This window comes from Arachis hypogaea, chromosome 1 (assembly GCF_003086295.3).
Source record: "Arachis hypogaea cultivar Tifrunner chromosome 1, arahy.Tifrunner.gnm2.J5K5, whole genome shotgun sequence".
In the NCBI taxonomy this organism is placed as follows: Eukaryota; Viridiplantae; Streptophyta; class Magnoliopsida; order Fabales; family Fabaceae; genus Arachis; species Arachis hypogaea.
The window spans coordinates 17,342,593-17,361,956 of record NC_092036.1 but is presented as its reverse complement, the minus strand read 5'-3'; the positions used below and the strand labels follow the sequence as shown (position 1 = coordinate 17,361,956).

General features: G+C 37.7%; 1 long non-coding RNA gene across 1 annotated transcript; it reads left to right on the top strand.

Annotated features, from left to right (window-relative positions):
- Positions 1–15,677: 15,677 nt before the first annotated feature.
- LOC140173303 (uncharacterized) lies at positions 15,678–18,588 on the top strand. The gene is made up of 3 exons (XR_011861820.1): positions 15,678–16,469; positions 16,587–16,705; positions 18,378–18,588. It is a non-coding gene; the product is annotated as an uncharacterized lncRNA (long non-coding RNA).
- Positions 18,589–19,364: the final 776 nt, after the last annotated feature.

Below are 19,364 nucleotides of genomic sequence, written 5' to 3'. Positions count from 1 at the left end.
CCTCCTGACTAAGATTAATAAAATAACATTGATTGCTTCAAGCCAATAATCTCCGTGGGATCGACCCTTACTCACGTAAGGTATTACTTGGACGACCCAGTGCACTTGCTGGTTAGTTGAACGGAGTTGTGAAAAGAAAGTAATCAGTTAGTTAAATTAGTTCTCTTTGGCACATGCCAAGGAGCTATTAATTAAGGATCACAATTTCGTCCACCAAGTTTTTGGCGCCGTTGCCGGGGATTGTTGAGTTTGAACAATTGAAGGCCTATTTTATTTCTTAGATTAGGAATATATTTTTGTTATTATAGAGTCATCAAATTTTGATAGGATAGTTTATTTTCAAAAATTTCTTTTCAAAAATATTATTTTTCTTAATTAAGTGTTAAATTTTCGTGAGTTTAGTGTCTTATTCTAAGTTTGGTGTTAATTGCATATTTTATATTTTCTTTGAAAATTTCGTGTTAGTGTTCTTGGTTCTTCCTTGATCTTTAAGTTGTTCTTGATAATTGGTTATACCCTTTGGAACCTTTTTCAAAAATAATTTTTCTTGGATTGAATCTTGTGCCAAACTTTAAGTTTAGTGTTTTCTTGTTAATCTTTTTATAATTTTCGAAAATTTTCTTAAAGTTTTCTAAAAAATTTTAAGTTTGGTGTTCTTTCTTTTGTTCTTGGTGTTCTTGTGAATCTTCAAGGTGTTCTTAAGTTTTTCTTGTGTCTTGATCTTAAAATTTTTAAGTTTGGTGTTCCTTGGTGTTTTCCCTCCAAAAATTTTCGAAAATAAGGAGCATTAGATCTAAAAATTTTAAGTCTTGTGTCTTTTGTGTGTTTTTCTCTTTCATCATAAAATTCAAAATTCAAAAAAAATTTTTTATATTTTCCAACTACTTTTTCGAAATTTTTTTTTAATTTTTAGATTTTAATTTCATTTTTTTTCGAAAAAAAATTTTTCAAAAAAAAAATATATATATTTTTAACTTCTTTTTATTTATTCCACTACTATAAAATAAATAATAGCAACATACATATCATCTCTTTTATTCCATTATGGAATTAAATGGGAATGATCAGTCCAAGAGGACTCTGGGGTCATATGCTAATCCCACTACTGCTTCATATGGGAGTAGTATCTGCATACCCTCCATTGGAGTTAGTAGCTTTGAGCTGAATCCTCAGCTCATTATCATGGTGCAGCAAAACTGCCAGTACTTTGGTCTTCCACATGAAGAACCTACAGAATTTCTGGCACAATTTCTGCAAATTGCTGATACAGTACATGATAAGGAAGTAGATCAGGATGTCTACAGATTATTACTGTTTCCATTTGCTGTAAAAGATCAAGCTAAGAGGTGGTTAAATAACCAGCCTAAGAACAGCATAAAAACATGGAAACAGCTGTCAGAAAAATTCCTGAATCACTATTTCCCTCCAAAACGGATGACACAGCTAAGACTAAGCATCCAAGGCTTCAAACAAGGAGATAATGAATCTCTTTATGATGCTTGGGAGAGATACAGAGAGATGCTAAGAAAATGCCCCTCTGAAATGTTTTCAGAATGGGTGCAATTAGACATCTTCTACTATGGGCTTACAGAGAAAGCTCAGATTTCTCTAGACCACTCAGCTGGTGGATCTATACATATGAGAAAAACAATTGAAGAAGCCCAAGAGCTTATTGATACAGTTGCCAGAAATCAGCATCTGTACCTAAGCAGTGAATCTTCCATGAAAGAAGAAGCTAAAACAGTAACTGCTGAACTCAGTCCGGTGGATCAGGCTAATGAATTTAATCAGCAATTAGACTTTCTGACTCAGCAGCTAGCCGAATTCAAGGAAATACTACAGGAAACAAGAATGGCTAACAGGAATATGGAAGTGCAATTAAAGCAGACAGAAAAGCAACTGTCAAAACAAATAGCAGATGAATGTCAAGCAGTTCAATTAAGAAGTGGGAAAACATTAAATACCTCACTTCAAAGCAGCAGGAAATTAAGAAATGAACAGATAGCCAATCAAAATCCCTCTGAGGACAATCAGAGCCCAGAGAGGAATGATGCTGGCGCTGAACGCCCCGCCCATGCTCATTCCTAGCGTTCAACGCCAGAAACAAGCATGGATCTGGCGTTGAACGCCCAAAAGGAACATGGTTCTGGCGTTCAAACGCCAGAGGTGGCGTCTAACGCCACTCCAGCTTTCACACCTGGCATTCAAATGCCTGTGGGTGATCAGTCACATACAAGTGCTGATAACAACCCTTCTAAAAAGGCTTCCCAACCCACTTCTGTAGGTAATAAACCTGCAGCAACTAAGGTTGAGGAATACAAAGCCAAAATGTCTTATCCTCAAAAACTCCGCCAGGCGGAACAGGATAAGCAATTTGCCCGCTTTGCAGACTATCTCAGGACTCTTGAAATAAAGATTCCGTTTGCAGAAGCACTTGAGCAAATACCCTCTTATGCTAAGTTCATGAAAGAGATCTTAAGTCATAAGAAGGATTGGAGGGAAACTGAAAAAGTTTACCTCACTGAAGAATGCAGTGCAGTCATTCTGAAAAGCTTACCTGAGAAGCTTAAAGATCCTGGGAGCTTTATGATACCATGCACATTAGAAGGTGTTTGTACCAAGCAAGCTTTATGTGATCTTGGGGCAAGTATCAACCTAATACCTGCATCTACTATCAGAAAGCTTGGTTTGACTGAAGAAATCAAACCAACCAGGATATGTCTTCAACTTGCTGATGGCTCCATTAAATACCCATCAGGCGTGATTGAAGACATGATTGTCAAGGTTGGGCCATTTGCCTTTCCTACTGACTTTGTGGTGCTGGAAATGGAGGAGCACAAGAGTGCAACTCTCATTCTAGGAAGACCTTTCCTAGCAACTGGCCAAACCCTCATTGATGTCCAAAAAGGGGAAGTGACCTTGAGAGTCAATGAGGAGGAGTTCAAGTTGAATGTTGTCAAAGCCATGCAACATCCAGACACCCCAAATGACTGCATGAATGTTGATATTATTGACTCTCTAGTAAGAGAGGTCAATATGGCTGAGAGTATTGAATCAGAGCTAGAAGACATCTTTAAAGATGTTCAGTCTGATTTGGAGGAATCAGAGAAAATAATAGAACCTCTGAAAATCCCTCAAGAAGAGGAAAAACCTCCAAAACCCGAGCTCAAACCACTACCACCATCCCTGAAATATGCATTTCTGGGAGAAGGTGAAACCTTTCCTGTAATTATAAGCTCTACCTTAGAGCCACAGGAAGAGGAAGCACTAATTCAAGTGCTAAGGACGCACAAGACAGCTCTTGGATGGTCCATTAGTGATCTTAAGGCATTAGCCTAGCCAGATGCATGCACAAAATCTTGTTGGAGGATGACACCAAGCCAGTGGTTCAACCACAAAGGCGGCTGAATCCAGCTATGAAAGAAGTGGTGCAAAAAGAGGTCACTAAATTACTAGAGGCTGGGATTATTTATCCTATTTCTGACAGCCCCTGGGTGAGCCCTGTCCAAGTTGTCCCTAAGAAAGGTGGCATGACAGTGGTTCATAATGAAAAAAATGAACTGGTCCCTACAAGGACAGTTACAGGGTGGCGTATGTGCATTGACTATAGAAGGCTCAATACAGCCACCAGAAAGGATCATTTTCCTTTACCATTCATAGATCAGATGCTAGAAAGACTAGCTGGTCATGAATACTACTGCTTCCTGGATGGATATTCAGGTTATAATCAAATTGCAGTAGATCCCCAGGATCAGGAGAAAACGGCATTCACATGCCCATCTGGAGTATTTGCATACAGAAGGATGCCATTTGGCCTGTGCAATGCACCTGCAACCTTTCAAAGGTGCATGCTCTCAATTTTCTCTGATATGGTGGAAAAATTCCTGGAAGTCTTCATGGATGACTTTTCAGTATTTGGAGACTCATTCAGCTCCTGCCTTAACCATTTAGCACTTGTTCTGAAAAGATGCCAAGAGACTAACCTGGTTTTAAACTGGGAAAAATGTCATTTTATGGTGACTGAAGGAACTGTCCTGGGGCACAAAATTTCGAACAAGGGAATAGAGGTGGACCAAGCTAAGGTAGAAGTAATTGAAAAATTACCACCACCTGCTAATGTTAAGGCAATCAGAAGCTTTCTGGGGCATGCAGGATTCTATAGGAGGTTCATAAAGGATTTTTCAAAAATCGCCAAACCTCTGAGCAACCTGCTAGCTGCAGACACGCCATTTATCTTTGATAAAGAGTGTCTGCAGGCATTTGAGACTCTGAAAGCTAAATTGGTTACAGCACCAATCATCTCTGCACCAGACTGGACATTACCATTTGAACTGATGTGTGATGCCAGTGACCATGCCATTGGTGCAGTGTTGGGACAAAGGCATGACAAGCTTCTGCATGTCATTTACTATGCCAGCCGTGTGCTAAATGATGCACAGAAGAATTACACAACCACAGAAAAAGAGCTACTTGCAGTGGTTTACGCCATTGACAAATTCAGATCCTACTTAGTAGGATCAAAAGTGATTGTGTACACTGATCATGCTGCTCTTAAATATCTACTCACAAAGCAGGATTCAAAACCCAGACTTATCAGATGGGTGTTGCTTCTGCAAGAGTTTGATATAGAAATAAGAGACAGAAAAGGGACAGAGAATCAAGTGGCAGATCACCTGTCCCGAATAGAACCAGTAAAAGGGGCGTCCCCTCCTCTCATTGAGATCTCTGAAACCTTTCCGGATGAGCAACTGTTTGCCATCCAGGAAGTGCCATGGTTTGCAGACATTGCAAACTACAAGGCAGTAAGATTTATACCCAAAGAGTACAGTAGGGTGCAATCAAAGAAATTAATCACAGATGCAAAATACTATCTTTGGGATGAACCATATCTCTTCAAGAGATGTGCAGACGGAGTAATCCGTAGATGTGTACCTAAAGAAGAAGCACAGAAGATCCTTTGGCACTGCCATGGATCACAGTATGGAAGACATTTTGGAAGTGAGCGAACAGCCACAAGAGTCCTCCAAAGTGGCTTCTACTGGCCTACTCTCTATAAAGATTCCCGAGCATTTGTGCTTAATTGTGACAGTTGCCAAAGATCTGGCAACCTACCTCACAGTTATGCCATGCCTCAACAAGGAATCTTAGAGATTGAGTTGTTTGATGTATGGGGCATTGACTTCATGGGACCTTTCCCACCCTCATACTCAAACACTTATATTCTGGTGGCAGTGGATTATGTATCCAAATGGGTGGAGGCTATTGCAACACCCACTAATGACACTAAAACAGTGTTAAAATTCCTCTAGAAACATATTTTCAGCAGATTTGGTATCCCTAGAGTGTTAATCAGTGATGGGGGCACTCATTTCTGCAATAAATAGCTCTACTCTACTCTAGTAGGTTATGGGGTTAACCACAGGGTAGCTACTCCCTATCACCCACAAACTAATGGGCAAGCTGAAGTCTCAAATAGAGAACTCAAAAGAATCCTGGAACAGACTGTAATTAACCGTAGAAAGGATTGGGCAAGAAGCTTGGATGATGCTCTGTGGGCATACAGAACAGCATTCAAGACCCCCATAGGGACCTCTCCATACCAGCTTGTGTATGGAAAGGCATGTCACTTGCCACTGGAACTGGAACACAAGGCCTATTGGGCAACCAGATTCCTAAACCTTGATGCCAAGTTAGCTGGAGAAAAACGATTGCTCCAGTTAAATGAGTTAGAGGAATTCAGACTCAATGCTTTTGAGAATGCAAAAATTTACAAGGAGAAAGCAAAAAGATGGCATGATAAGAAGTTGTCATCCAGAGTCTTTAAACCAGGACAGAAAGTTCTGCTATTCAATTCTAGACTCAAATTATTCCCTGGGAAATTAAAATCCCGGTGGAGAGGTCCATATGTAATCACAAGCGTATCACCATATGGATACATAGAACTTCAGGATAGTGACTCTAACAAAAAGTTCATTGTTAATGGACAAAGAGTTAAACACTATCTTGAAGGTAATTTCGAGCAAGAATGCTCAAGACTGAGACTTGATTGAAGATCAGTGACAGTCCAGCTAATGACATTAAAGAAGCGCTTGCTGGGAGGCAACCCAGCCATTTACAAAGTTTAATTACTAATTAAATAAATTTTCTTTTCTTTACAGGTTTGAGTCCAAGTATCTTCAAAGGTGAAATAGCAAATTGGTTGAAGTCACAGAGTTACAGAGAAATTTGGAAGCTCACTGGCGTGAAAAAGCCAGTGAGAAATACTTTGGGCGTTAGACGCCCAAAAGAAGCACCCATTGGGCGTTTAACGCCAGTAAGGGTAGCCTTCTGGGCGTTAAACGCCAGAAAGGAGCATCTTCTGGGCGTTAAACGCCAGAAAGATGCACCTTCTGGGCGTTTAACGCCAATCTGCTAGTGTTCTGGGCGTTCAGAAAAACGCCCAGTGACAAAGGACTTCCTGGCGTTCAACGCCAGAAAGAAGCACCACATGGGCGTTGAACGCCCAGGAGAAGCAACTTGTGGGCGTTAAACGCCCAAACCATGCACCATGTGGGCGTTTAACGCCAGGATGGTGGGAGGAGGTACAATTTCGTTTTTCTTTACAATTTTTCAAAATTTTTATGTTTCAATTCATGATTTCTTGCATAAACATATTTTAAATTATCACTTTCAATTCCAAATGTTTTTATCCTAATTTCTAAAATCTCTTTTTCAAAAATATTAAATATATCTTAGTCCATAAAGCCAAATGGCTTTCCAATTCAATCCATCCTCTTTTCAAATTTGTTTCCAACACATCAACAATTCCTTTTAAAAATCCTTTTCAAAATTAAATTTCAAATTTATCTTATAAATTATGATTCATATCTTTCCCTTTTTAAAATTATATCTTTTTCTGATCATATCTTTTAAAATCATATCTTCTATCTTATTTCTTTCTTATTTTTCGAAAATTTCCCACCCCCCCATCCCTTTATATTGTATTCGGCCTCCCCCTACTCATCTTCATCCAACCTTTGCTCTCCTTCTATCCCTCTTCTTTCTTCCCCTTTGCTTGAGGACAAGCAAAACTCTAAGTTTGGTGTGCTTATCCGTGATCACAAAAACATACTCACTTAAGATCATGGCTCCTAAAGGAAAGCAAACCGCCCCAAAAGGAAAGAAAGAAAGCACTCCAAAGCCACTTTGGAATCAAGGGAAGTTCTTAACTAAAGAACATTCAGACCATTACTACAAGATAATGAGTCACAGATCAGTGATACCGGAAGTCAGATTTGATCTGAAAGAAGATGAATATCCGGAGATCCAAGAGCAAATTCGAAACAGGAATTGGGAAATTCTGGCCAATCCTGAAACGAAAGTGGGGAAGAACATGGTTCAGGAATTTTATGCTAATCTATGGCAGACAGAAAGACAAAGAATCATTGGAGCTGCTCTCTTTGACCATAAGACCTTAGTCAGAGGGAAGATCATTCATACCAATTCTGACAAGATCAGGGAGATATTCAAGATTCCTCAACTGAAAGATGACCCAGATTCCTTTAATAGGAGAATGATGAGGGTCAATAAAGGGTTGGACAAGGTTCTGGAGGATATATGCATCCCTGGAGCCAAGTGGACTACCAGTACAACTGGCATCCCAGTTCAACTCAAAAGAGAAGATCTAAAACCAGCAGCCAGGGGATGGCTGGATTTTATTAGTCGTTCCATATTGCCCACCAGCAACCATTCTGAAGTTACCATCAAAAGAGCTGTCATGATTCACTGCATCATGTTGGGAAAAGAAGTGGAAGTCCATCAGCTGATCTCCTGTGAGCTATATAAAATAGCAAACAGGAACTCTAAAGATGCCAGATTGGCCTATCCAAGCTTAATCTCTATGCTTTGCAAAGATGCTGGAGTAAAGATGGGAATAACTGAATATATCCTAATTGAAAAGCCCATTACTGGAACATCAATGATCAGACAACAGCAGCAAGAGGATGCAACCAAGAGAAGAGCACAAGGAGCCCTCCCAGAACTGCCCCAATTCGAATATTGGGAACAGCTTGAGGCTTCTATTTCCAGATTGCAAGAAGCTATGGATCAAATAAAGGAAGAACAGAATAATCAAGGTAGCATGATTTGCAAACTGCTCAAGGAACAGGAGGAGCAAGGGCGTGATCTAAGGGAGCTGAAGCGCCAAAAATTAATCCTTGAACCACACCCCAAAGAATTAGAGGAGCATCCACTCCTCAAAACAACAGGTTGCTGAGTTCCAATTTTTTCTGCTTTAACTTAGTAATAGTATTATTATAGAAATTCACCTTAGGAGATATTTAGTAGTAATTAATATGTCTATTTTGATTTTATTTCCAATTAAGCTATAATTTATTTTTCTCATCATCATTAGGCATGAATAAAGTAGTAGATTTTCTTTTAGAATAAAGAAGTAATTTATATTTTTCGAGTTCTTACTAATAAAATTTATAATTAATTATATGTGGTGGCAATACTTTTTGTTCTCTGAATGAATGCTTGAACAGTGCATAAATTGTGCTTTGAATTTGATGAATATTGGCTCCTGAAAGGATGAGGAACACGAAAAATATTATTGATGATCTGAAAAATCATAGAATTGATTCTTGAAGCAAGAAAAAGCAGTAAAAAAAAAAACACAATATTCACAAGCCATGAGCACTAGGCAAGAGTAAAAAGGATCCAAGGCTTTGAGCATCAATGGATAGGAGGGCCCAAGGAAATAAAATCCAGGCCTAAGCGGCTAAACCAAGCTGTCCCTAACCATGTGCTTGTGGCATGCAGGTTCAAGTTACAAACTTGAGACTGAGTGGTTAAAGTCGTGATCCAAGGCAAACAGAGTGTGCTTAAGAGCTCTGGATACCTCTGACTGGGGACTTTAGCAAAGCTAAGTCACAATCTGAAAAGGTTCACCTAGTCATGTGTCTGTGGCATTTATGTATCTGGTGGTAATACTGGAAAACAAAATGCTTAGGGCCACAGCCAAGACTCATAAAATAACTGTGTTCAAGAATCAACATACTACACTAGGAGAATCAATAATACTATCTGAATTCTGAGTTCCTAAGGATGCCAATCATTCTGAAATTCAAAAGATACAGGGAGATGCCAAAACTGTTCAGAGACAAAAAGCTACAAGCCCCGCTCATCTAATAAGAATTTAAGCTTCATTTAAGACTCTAAAATATTATTACTTCTTAATTTCTGTTAGAACCTATTTTATTCATCTAGTTGCTTGAGGACAAGCAACAGTTTAAGTTTGGTGTTGTGATGAGCGGATATTTTGTACGCTTTTTGGGGATAATTCCATGTAGATTTTAACATGTTTCAGTTAGTTTTTAGTAAAATAATATTAGTTTTTAGGCAAAAATCATATTTCTGGACTTTACTATGAGTTTGTGTATTTTTCTGTGATTTCAGGTATTTTCTGGCTGAAATTGAGGGAGCTGAGCAAAAATCTGACTTAGGCTGAAAAAGGACTGCTGATGCTGTTGGATCCTGACCTCCCTGCACTCGAAATGGATTTTCTGGAGCTACAGGAGTCCAATTGGCGCGCTCTCAACGGCGTTGGAAAGTAGACATCCAGGGCTTTCCAGCAATATATAATAGTCCATACTTTACGCAAGGATAGACGACGTAACTTGGCGTTAAACGCCAAGTTCATGCTGCTGTCTGGAGTTAAACGCCAGAAAAACGTCATGATCCGAAGTTAAACGCCCAAAACACGTCATAACCTGGAGTTTAACGCCAAGAAAGGCCTTTACACGTGGAAAGCTTTAGTCTCAGCCCCAGCACACACCAAGTGGGCCCCAGAAGTGGATTTCTGCACCAATTATCTTAGTTTATTCATTTTCTGTAAACCTAGGTCACTAGTTTACTATTTAAACAACTTTTACAGACATTTCTTGTATCTCATGACATTTTCAGATCTGAATTACATACTTTGTGACGGCATGAGTCTCTAAACTCCATTGATGGGGGTGAGGAGCTCTGCAGCGTCTCGATGATTCAATACAATTCCTTCGTTTTCCATTCAAACACGCTTGTTCTTATCTAAGATGTTTATTCGCGCCTAACTGTGGAGAAGGTGATGATCTGTGACACTCATCACCTTCCTCAATCCATGAACGTGTGCCTGACAACCACCTCCGTTCTACATCAGATTGAATGAATATCTCTTAGATTCCCCAACAGAATCTTCGTGGTATAAGCCGGATTGATGGCGGCATTCATGAGAATCCGGAAAGTCTAAACCTTGTCTGTGGTATTCCGAGTAGGATTCCAGGATTGAATGACTGTGACGTGCTTCAAACTCCTGAGGGCTGGGCGTTAGTGACAGACGCAAAAGGATCAATGGATTCTATTCCAACCTGATTGAGAACCGACAGATGATTAGCCGTGCTGTGACAGAGCATAGGAACGTTTTCACTGAGAGGATGGGAAGTAGCCACTGACAACGGTGACACCCTACATAGAGCTTGCGATGGAAGGAACTTGCGTGTGAGAAGAGGATTTCAAGGAAGAGTTGAAGTTCAAAGGACAAAGCATCTCCAAAACTCCAACATATTTCCCATTATTGCACAACAAGTAACGCTATTATTCTCTATTATTTTAACTTACAATTTTAAGTAGTTTGTAGTTTGGCTTTTTACAAATAAATCCAATTAACTTCATTAGCCTCCTGACTAAGATTAATAAAATAACATTGATTGCTTCAAGCCAATAATCTCCGTGGGATCGACCCTTACTCACGTAAGGTATTACTTGGACGACCCAGTGCACTTGCTGGTTAGTTGAACGGAGTTGTGAAAAGAAAGTAATCAGTTAGTTAAATTAGTTCTCTTTGGCACATGCCAAGGAGCTATTAATTAAGGATCACAATTTCGTCCACCAACCATCAACTCGCTCTCAAGACCCTACTTTCACTCCCTCACCTTCTCCTCCTAGCTCTCCTCCTCGCACTGCTCCCATGACGTGGACTAAGACAACGCCACGATTTCCAGCCCATGTCAAGCCGACGCCACCACCTAAGGCAACGCCATCCAAACCAAGCTCCTCGAAACCTAGTTCATCCAAGTGTAAGCGTCCTGCTGTTGAAGAACCTGTTCCTGAGACAACAAAACCTAAGCCAAGGTCTGTTCCTGTGCATTCACAAAGAGGTAACCCTCATCTCCTTCTCAAATCTGTTAGAGAACCAGACATTGATCATTTTGCTCACGAATCACACTTCATGACATCTCACTCAGACTATAACCCCCATCATTTCAAATCTGCCATGAACCAATATTTTTATGAGGAAGTTATTCAGTATCGTACTCTGTGTCCCTCTTTTCTTGTGGATTTACCTACTTTGAAAAAGAAAGATTTCCTTTTGTTGAAAATTCGGAATTTTTTTACCGGAATCACCTTTTTAAAATAAAAAAACCTGTGTATCCTCTGTTAGTCAAAGAATTTTATGCAAACATGACTTACCATGAAGGAAGTGTGCACTCTTATGTTAAGGGCAGAGACATTATTTTAAATAATGAAACTATCAGTGATTTTTTGAAGTACACTGATGTTGGGCCATGTGCTTATACATCTGTAAAGTGGGATGAAGGAGTTGGTATCTCTTACCATGATGCTTTGGCTCACATTTGTGAACATGTTTCCTCAATTGATGGCATCACATCCACTCACAAAGCCCTAGGATATGAACGTGCTTAGTTGCACTGAATTGTCAACCACATCTTACTTCCTCAAAGTGGTTCATATCAAAGGGTTTCTTACACAGACACACTTATTTTTTATGCCCTAATCACTAAAACAAAAATCTCTTTTGCCTATTTGATGGCTAGATACAAGTTTGATTCTATGAGAAGTGAGAAAGATAAAGCACTACCTTATGGCATGTTTTTAACTTGCATATTTGAGCATTTTGGTGTTGACCTGTCAAATAAGGATTATGAAAACAGACATTCATACCTAAAAGGGGTTGGTTCAATGAAACAGCAAAAAGTACCAACCCGATCAGAGAGAGTGGTTCTAGATGATGATGATGAAGAGTTCATTTCGGATGACTCTCCTCCTCCTTCCAGCGAGGGTACTTCCATCTCTACTGGGAAGCAATCCGCTCTGCTGAATGTTGTCAAGGATGTTGTTCAGGAGTTTGTCTCCCAATCCAATCATATGATTGTCATGAGCAAGGAACAAAGGAAGCTAGCTAGCTAGCATGAGAATTTTCTCCGAAAAACAAGAGATAGAATGGCTGTATTTATGAAGTTCATTGATAATCTGAACCAGGATGAAGATCAGGCCACTGAGGATGAAGAAGAAGCTGTTTTGGAGGGGAATGGTTCTGATGCCTAAGTTTTGTCTCATGAAAACTGTTGATGCTGCTCTCTTTTTGTCTCATGAATTCTGTTTAGTTTGCTATTATTGAACTGTTTTATCTTGGATGACTGTAATAACTCTAAATACTGCTGTCCTTTTGTTAGTTTAGTTAGAACTTTGGACTGTGATCTAACCTTTTCTTGCAGGGTTTGTATTGGTATTTTTTGTTAATCGTGCTTATTATCCGCCCTTGATGACAAAAGGGGGAGTAATAGCACTAGGATAAAAGGATGATAAATGTGTCCTAGGAATTTTTTGGCATTTGCTGCAGCTACTAGTATTTTTTTGGAACTTTTGTCTGATTGCTGCATTAAAACTTAATTTCACATGCTGAATCCTTTTGCTACTAATATTAGCTTGATGTGGGTTGATTATATGGTGTTGCTTATTTGATATCCCTTAAACAAGATAAATGTGTATAGCCATTTATTATGCTCTCTTTTAAGTACAATGTAAAACAGGAACAAAGAGAAAAGCATAAATCCAGGGGGAGCTAATCTTGAAAAGGAACGGGGGAGCAACACAAAAGCAAATGACAAAAATCAAAGGGAGTTTCTAAACCTTACTCAAACTCAGTTCCTTTTGATTATTGCTTAAATCGTGTTTGTCATCAAGGGGGAGATTGTTGAGTTAAGAAATTAACTAAATTAATTAGTGATGACAAACATTATTTTTGGCAAAATAAATAATTAGTGTTGATTAATTAATAAGTATATGTTGCTAATTATTTACTATATGTTGCATGCCATAATTAAATTTAAGCAGCCCAAATAGAATGAAAAATAAAAACAAGAAGTGATGGGTCAATAAAATAAACAAAGCCCAAGGAATCAAAAACTGAACAAAATCAGAACGGGCCAAGCATATCACTACCCGATCCAAGCCCGATTTTATTTCAGCAAGCAAATCCCTCTCTTTTGCCTTACCAAAAGCAACGTTCATTTCTGAAGAGTTGGTCAGAAACTCAGAAAAGTAAGAAAGAGAGAAAGAGCTTCTTCCCTAAGCTAGTAACCAAAGAAGCAAGAGAGAGAAGGTTTAAGCTTGAAAGACAGAATGTCAAATCAACAAGTTCAAGCCAAATCAAACTTAAGAAAAGATCAAAGGTAAGCCATTTCCTCATACATGCAACTCAGTCTCTTCTCTTCTTTCCAACTCTCTGCTCAGTCCAAAAATGGGATACAAAGGAAAGTTATTTTTCGTTCTTCTCTGCTGTGTATCCATGGTCCTAAACTTGTCTTGGGGACCAAGTTGGTTTTCAAGGGTTCATATTAAGTTGACCACTAGAAGACTATTATGGTTGCTGCTTTATGGCTTTTGGCCAAGATGAAGGAGTCAAAAGTAAAGTTTCTACTCTAAGGTTTATTGAGAAAAAGTGAATCTGTGGGTTGGTGAAGCTCAAGGCTCAAGGTGTTGACCTTGGAAGAAGAACCAAGCAACATGAAAGAAGATAAAAGAGGTTTACTGTTCATTCAGAAACCAAGGAGAGATAACCAGAGTATTGAGGTTTTGTTATGAGAAGTGTTCTTTGAAAAGGTTCAACTAACTGGACAGTGTAACCTAACCAAAGGTGCATTCTGCCAGTATAAAGAACTGAATCAGAGGCTTGCTAATCTGGTTTTCGCATAGCACAAAGGCTGTTGATGAAGTCAATCTCCTTCATGTTTTACTGATTGTAATGTGCTTTTCTATGTTTATCTTTCTGTAATTTCTTGTGAGAAAAGGCATTGTGAGAAAGCTCAAGTAAAAGTCATGAGTGGAAAAAGGCTGAGTGATACACTTGAGAGAAAAACCTAGAGTTATTTTCTGATTTCTTTAGGATTGGTTAAGTGTCTTGTATCTTATACCTGTTAGGTATCCCTTTCTTAGTTGGGTTAGCACTAAGAGTGAATAGTTAGGTGTTAGCATAGCCAACGTCAAGTTAGGTTAGAACTTGAATGTAAAATTTGTGCATGTAATACTTTTAACTATAGTGGAAATTCCTCCATTATTGTGGAGGAGACTGGACGTAGGTTGCATAACACAAGGCAACCGAACCAGGATATATGCTGGTGTTAGCTTATCTCTTCTCTGCTGTGTTCTGTTTCCTGATATTCATGAGACAAAAATAAATTGTCTCATAAATTTCTGCTGCTGAGTACAAACAGAATCAGAATTGAAAGTTTTGATTTAAAAAGGTTATAACAGCAACTTAAAAGGAAGGCATAGATTCAACCCTCCTTCTCTAAGCCTACCACAACCTTCAAAAGTCAAAACCAACTGATCTGCTCAAAATACTAAGTTATTAGATCACTCGTTGAGTCTCGGGTTATAAAAAATTAATTAATTTGTTAGTTTTTATAATTTTATTAAATTTATAATTAAATTTTTTTATTAAATTATTATAGTATTTTTAATTCTATAATTAAGTTATTTTTATATTAAAAATATTAAAATTAATAGAATATTTTTCTAAAAAAATATATGATCAAAGATTTAATTAGATTTTTAATTCCGACAGTTTTCAACAAATTTCTTATAGTGAATGAAGGCTCAAACCTAACGATGCCACCAACAGAGTGTCAAAGAAGGCAAAGAATTATTTAACCAAGTGAATCGAATACAGTTTACTTGACACCCTTAGATAGTCGGATAAGAATTGCATATCAGAAAATGATTTTTCTTTACTAGCACTCTTTATCGAATTCACTAGTAGCATCTTTTCTAATTATAGTCCACTTCCACCGTCCCAAAAGACCATCAATCCATCATGGACTTACGGGAGCGGATCCACAACCTCGCGTGTAAGACCACAGATTTTTAGAAAATAAATAATAAATTATTTATGTTTATATATATGATTTTATTTTTAAAAAGGTTATGAGACTTCAAGTTTTAAATTAATTCGGTTTTATATAAATTTTAATTATAATTAGATTTTTTTATTTACTGAAATTAATGGTTCTTGTTTAATTAAAATTCAAAGTTTTAGTAATTAGAAATAAAAGAGACTTTTGTATATAATTTAAATTGAACAATTAAAAGTTTTGATTAAATATTATGAACTAAAAGAAAAATTTATTTATTTATCTATAATTTTAAATTAGAGGTATTTAATTAAAAATAATTTGTAATTTGAAAAATAAAATAGCATTATTAAAATTAATTATATTTATTAAATTTGGTTTTAAATTAAAACCCTACTCGAACCCTAAATTCCTAATTTTAAACCCCAAATTCCTAATTCACTAATCCTAACCCTAATTTTTAAAATACACACACGTATACATAACCCTCACACCTGTTCATGCCTCGGTGAGCCACGCTCACCTCTTCTTCACCATTCACTAACCCACTACCAACCTCTCATCCCATATACACACCACACACAAACTGAAGAATACTCGGAAAGAAAGAAAAAGGGAAAAAGAGAGAGATTCGAGAGAGAAGCAGAGACTGCGAACAGAGGAAGAAGAGAGGAAGGAGGGTCGCTGTGCTATACCGCTCCCTGCGCCGGTTGCCGTCGCTGCCCACCACCGTCCATCGCTACCCAGCTGCCGTCGTCATTCCGTCAGCCCCATCGAGTCCAGTCACCGCCTATGGAGTCGTTGTCATCATCACGAGTCGTTACTGTTGTAACTGTGGATGCAGGACTGGAGCTTCGAGGAGAGAGAGTGATGCGTCTGAGAGCCAGAACGAGCATGAGAAAGGAGACCCGGAAGAAGGAGCCGCCGCCGTCGTCCGCGGGGGAGTCGTCATGCGTCACCGTCGAGCCATGTGCCACCGCTGCTAGGGCTTGTTGGGGAGAACATCGCATTCTGTTCTGTCGCCATTGAGGGAGTCGCCACCACTGTGCTCTGGCCGTTGTCGCTAGTATTCCACTCGAGATAAAGAGAAGCGATGAGACACACAAGATGCACATGAGACAGAGAAGCAGAAATGCGATAAGGAGGGGGAAAATGAGATCCGTCCTCACGCCGTCTTGCTTTGCCGTCACCGTTGCTGTCGATTAAGGTCAAAACCGTTGCATTGCATTCTGTTCCCGTCGATAGAGCCGCCGTGGGAATTGCTGCTTCAATTCCAATTCCTCCATTCTTGAAACCGTAAGCTTTAATCCTTTCTCTGATTCCATCTTTTTCCTTTGTCTTTTTCTGTTCTGAGTAAGAAAAAACTATATCTCTGTTTAATATTACTGTTATGCCTTCCCTGTTTACTATTAGAACTATCATAGGTGATAGTGTTGACGCCATCAGAAAACTGTTAGAGCTGTTGTTGTTGCTGATGCAAGTTAGAACAAAGTTATAGTCACGCTTAATTTTGTGGATTTCGACTAACTGAGGTAGGGGATTTATTTTAAAATTAACTGTTTTAATTTACAAATGCCATTGAAGCTTAGTGAGTAATTGCAAAAAATTTATAAATGTCCTGTTTGATTAATTGATGAAAATTGACGAAATTGAGATTATCAGTGATTGTGAATATGATTGAATGTGATGAAATTGTGTTGAGAATGATTTGTGGCTGTGTTTGAGAATGATGATTGTTATTGGTTTCCAATTATTTTAGAATTGCTGAAAATTCTGATTTTAGTTGATTATGTCAAGTTGGTTGCTATTGAATTGTTCATTTGATGACACTATAATGGGTGTTAATATTGGTTTATAACTAACTAGGTTTGGGTTTGAAAAGGGTTAAACGACTTAAAGTTTGATTACTAAATCAATTTTCTTGAAACCTAAATTTTCAGATAAAAATAGTAGTTTTGAAAATGAACTAGTAATTTGATAGTGAATGAAATTTTATGGGGTTAAAGGCTGATTTTTGGAAAATTAATTATAACTTTTGATGTTAGACTGGGCTACTTTCAAAGAATGGTTGATAAAAATTCTGAATGTTATCTGCTAAAAGGATGTTAGTCATTAAACTAATTTATGATGAGATGATTATTGAGAATCTGTTGTTATGATAATTTTGGTAAAGGGCTGGTGATTTGTTGAGAAAGAGGGAACCCGTAAGGGTGGCTAAGCCCGAGTTTTAAGCGAAGTGGGCCAAAATTTTTATAAAATTTGGGACTTTATTTAAAATGCTATTTCAAAAGATTTGTTTTAGAAAGTTAAATTATCTGAGACTTATTTAGTTGGAAAAAGATTTATTCTATTTCGAATTCAATTTATTAAGAAAGTATAATTTTTTAAATTCAATCTTTTGAGAAGAGATTTTGTTTTAATTTATGATATAAGTTCAGTTTGTTAAGGAAAAGAAAAAAAAAGGAAAGAGAACACGACACGTGTGATTATGAAATGATTAAAAGGTCACGAGAGGGTGACGGAAAGTAAATAGTTATGGTGCTGGTGTGAAAAATATTAAGCCGTTGGCTTTATATGTGAATGATTGTGCGAGAAAACCCGTGTGTATAGAATGGCTTCTAGGAGAAAGGGGCACATGCTTCAGCTGGAGAATCAGTGCTCACAAATACTTACAGAGGTCATGTTCGGCATACTTCAGCTGGAGAATCAGCACCCGCAAGAAGTAGAAACTTGCAGAGGTTATGCTAGTGGAATGCCTTAACTGACTTGCGAGTCAGATTGCGTTGGGTGCGGGTTGAAATCGACAAATGAGCTCATTACCTGCGATAAGACTAGACATGCATCATCCTTGTTTGTACATTTGTATTTGGTTGTGTTTGCTTATTTTGTGTTTCTGTGATTGTGCTATTTGTCTTGTCATAATTTGTTTGTGTGTTGATATGTTTCTTGTGCTATTAGTTTGTGTATTGAGGTGACTGAGAACTGAGGTTGTGATTGATATTTGTTTTAAGTTCAAAAATTTAAAGAAGATAATTAATTATATAAAGTAATAGTAAAAAGTATTTCCAAAGGTTTAACAAAATAGTTTTATTGAGTAAGTTAATTGTTTGCATTATATTCATTACTTTTACGGCATTCCCATTTCCTACTGAGAACGCGTGGCTTATTCTCACCCCCAAAATCTTCCACCCTTCAATGACACAGGTTTGAAGACTCAGTTTGAAGCTGCGAGTGATTATTAGTCTTATTTGAGTTAAGTTTATGCGTTGAGTTGCTCTCATAGAATTCCCTCGCCTTTGTATGTAAGATTTTATTTTATACAGAGGGATAGGAATTGTATTCAAGTTTTATATTAAATTTATTTGTATGGAATTTATTATTAGTAGTAATTATGTGATTATTATTATTATTTGAAGATCTTTGACATGTGATTTTAACTACTAAAAACAATTTTCTAGAATTTTATAAAGATTGAAATGCGATATCAAACTAAAGGCTCAATATTAAATAATTAATAAGGAAAATAGGTTAGTAACTCTTTACTTTTGGTACGATCATGACATGCTAAAAGTTAGGGTGTTACATTATGGTATCAGAGCAGTTCGTTCCTGTTAGAGCCTTGGGAATAGACTGATTATGCTTCACTGCATATTCTTAGTGTCTATCATGCAATATGACTTGTCCTAGTGACAAGAATTTGAGTTTTAGATGCATGACTATCTATTGATTAATGCTACTAGTCGATCGTTGCATTTCTCATGGTATTAGGTTTGGCCAACTTAATACTGATGATTGGTGTATACGAAAATACTAACAGATTGTTATAGCCAAATAGAGTTCATAGTTTATGCGAATCGCGGGGTTTGAGAACGTTAGAAGTTACGTCTCGGGGTTGTTTGATTACGTATCTTGTTCTTCTATGGGTTGTCTTGAAGTTTTGTCTGAGGTTTCTTTCTTGAAGATGTGAATTAATTATTCTTCAATCATGTTCCTTGTTCTTATGCATTTTTCGTTCGATCTTAACTGCGTATGTTTATTTGAATTTCCTGAGATATCAAGCCTATCTTGTAACTTCTGCTTTGCAATCGCACTTCTACCCTATCTTCTTTATATCTTATGAAAATCTAAGTATATGAAACAGTATATGTATCCATATGAGTAGAGACTTTTTACTTTTTCTACAAGGTATTT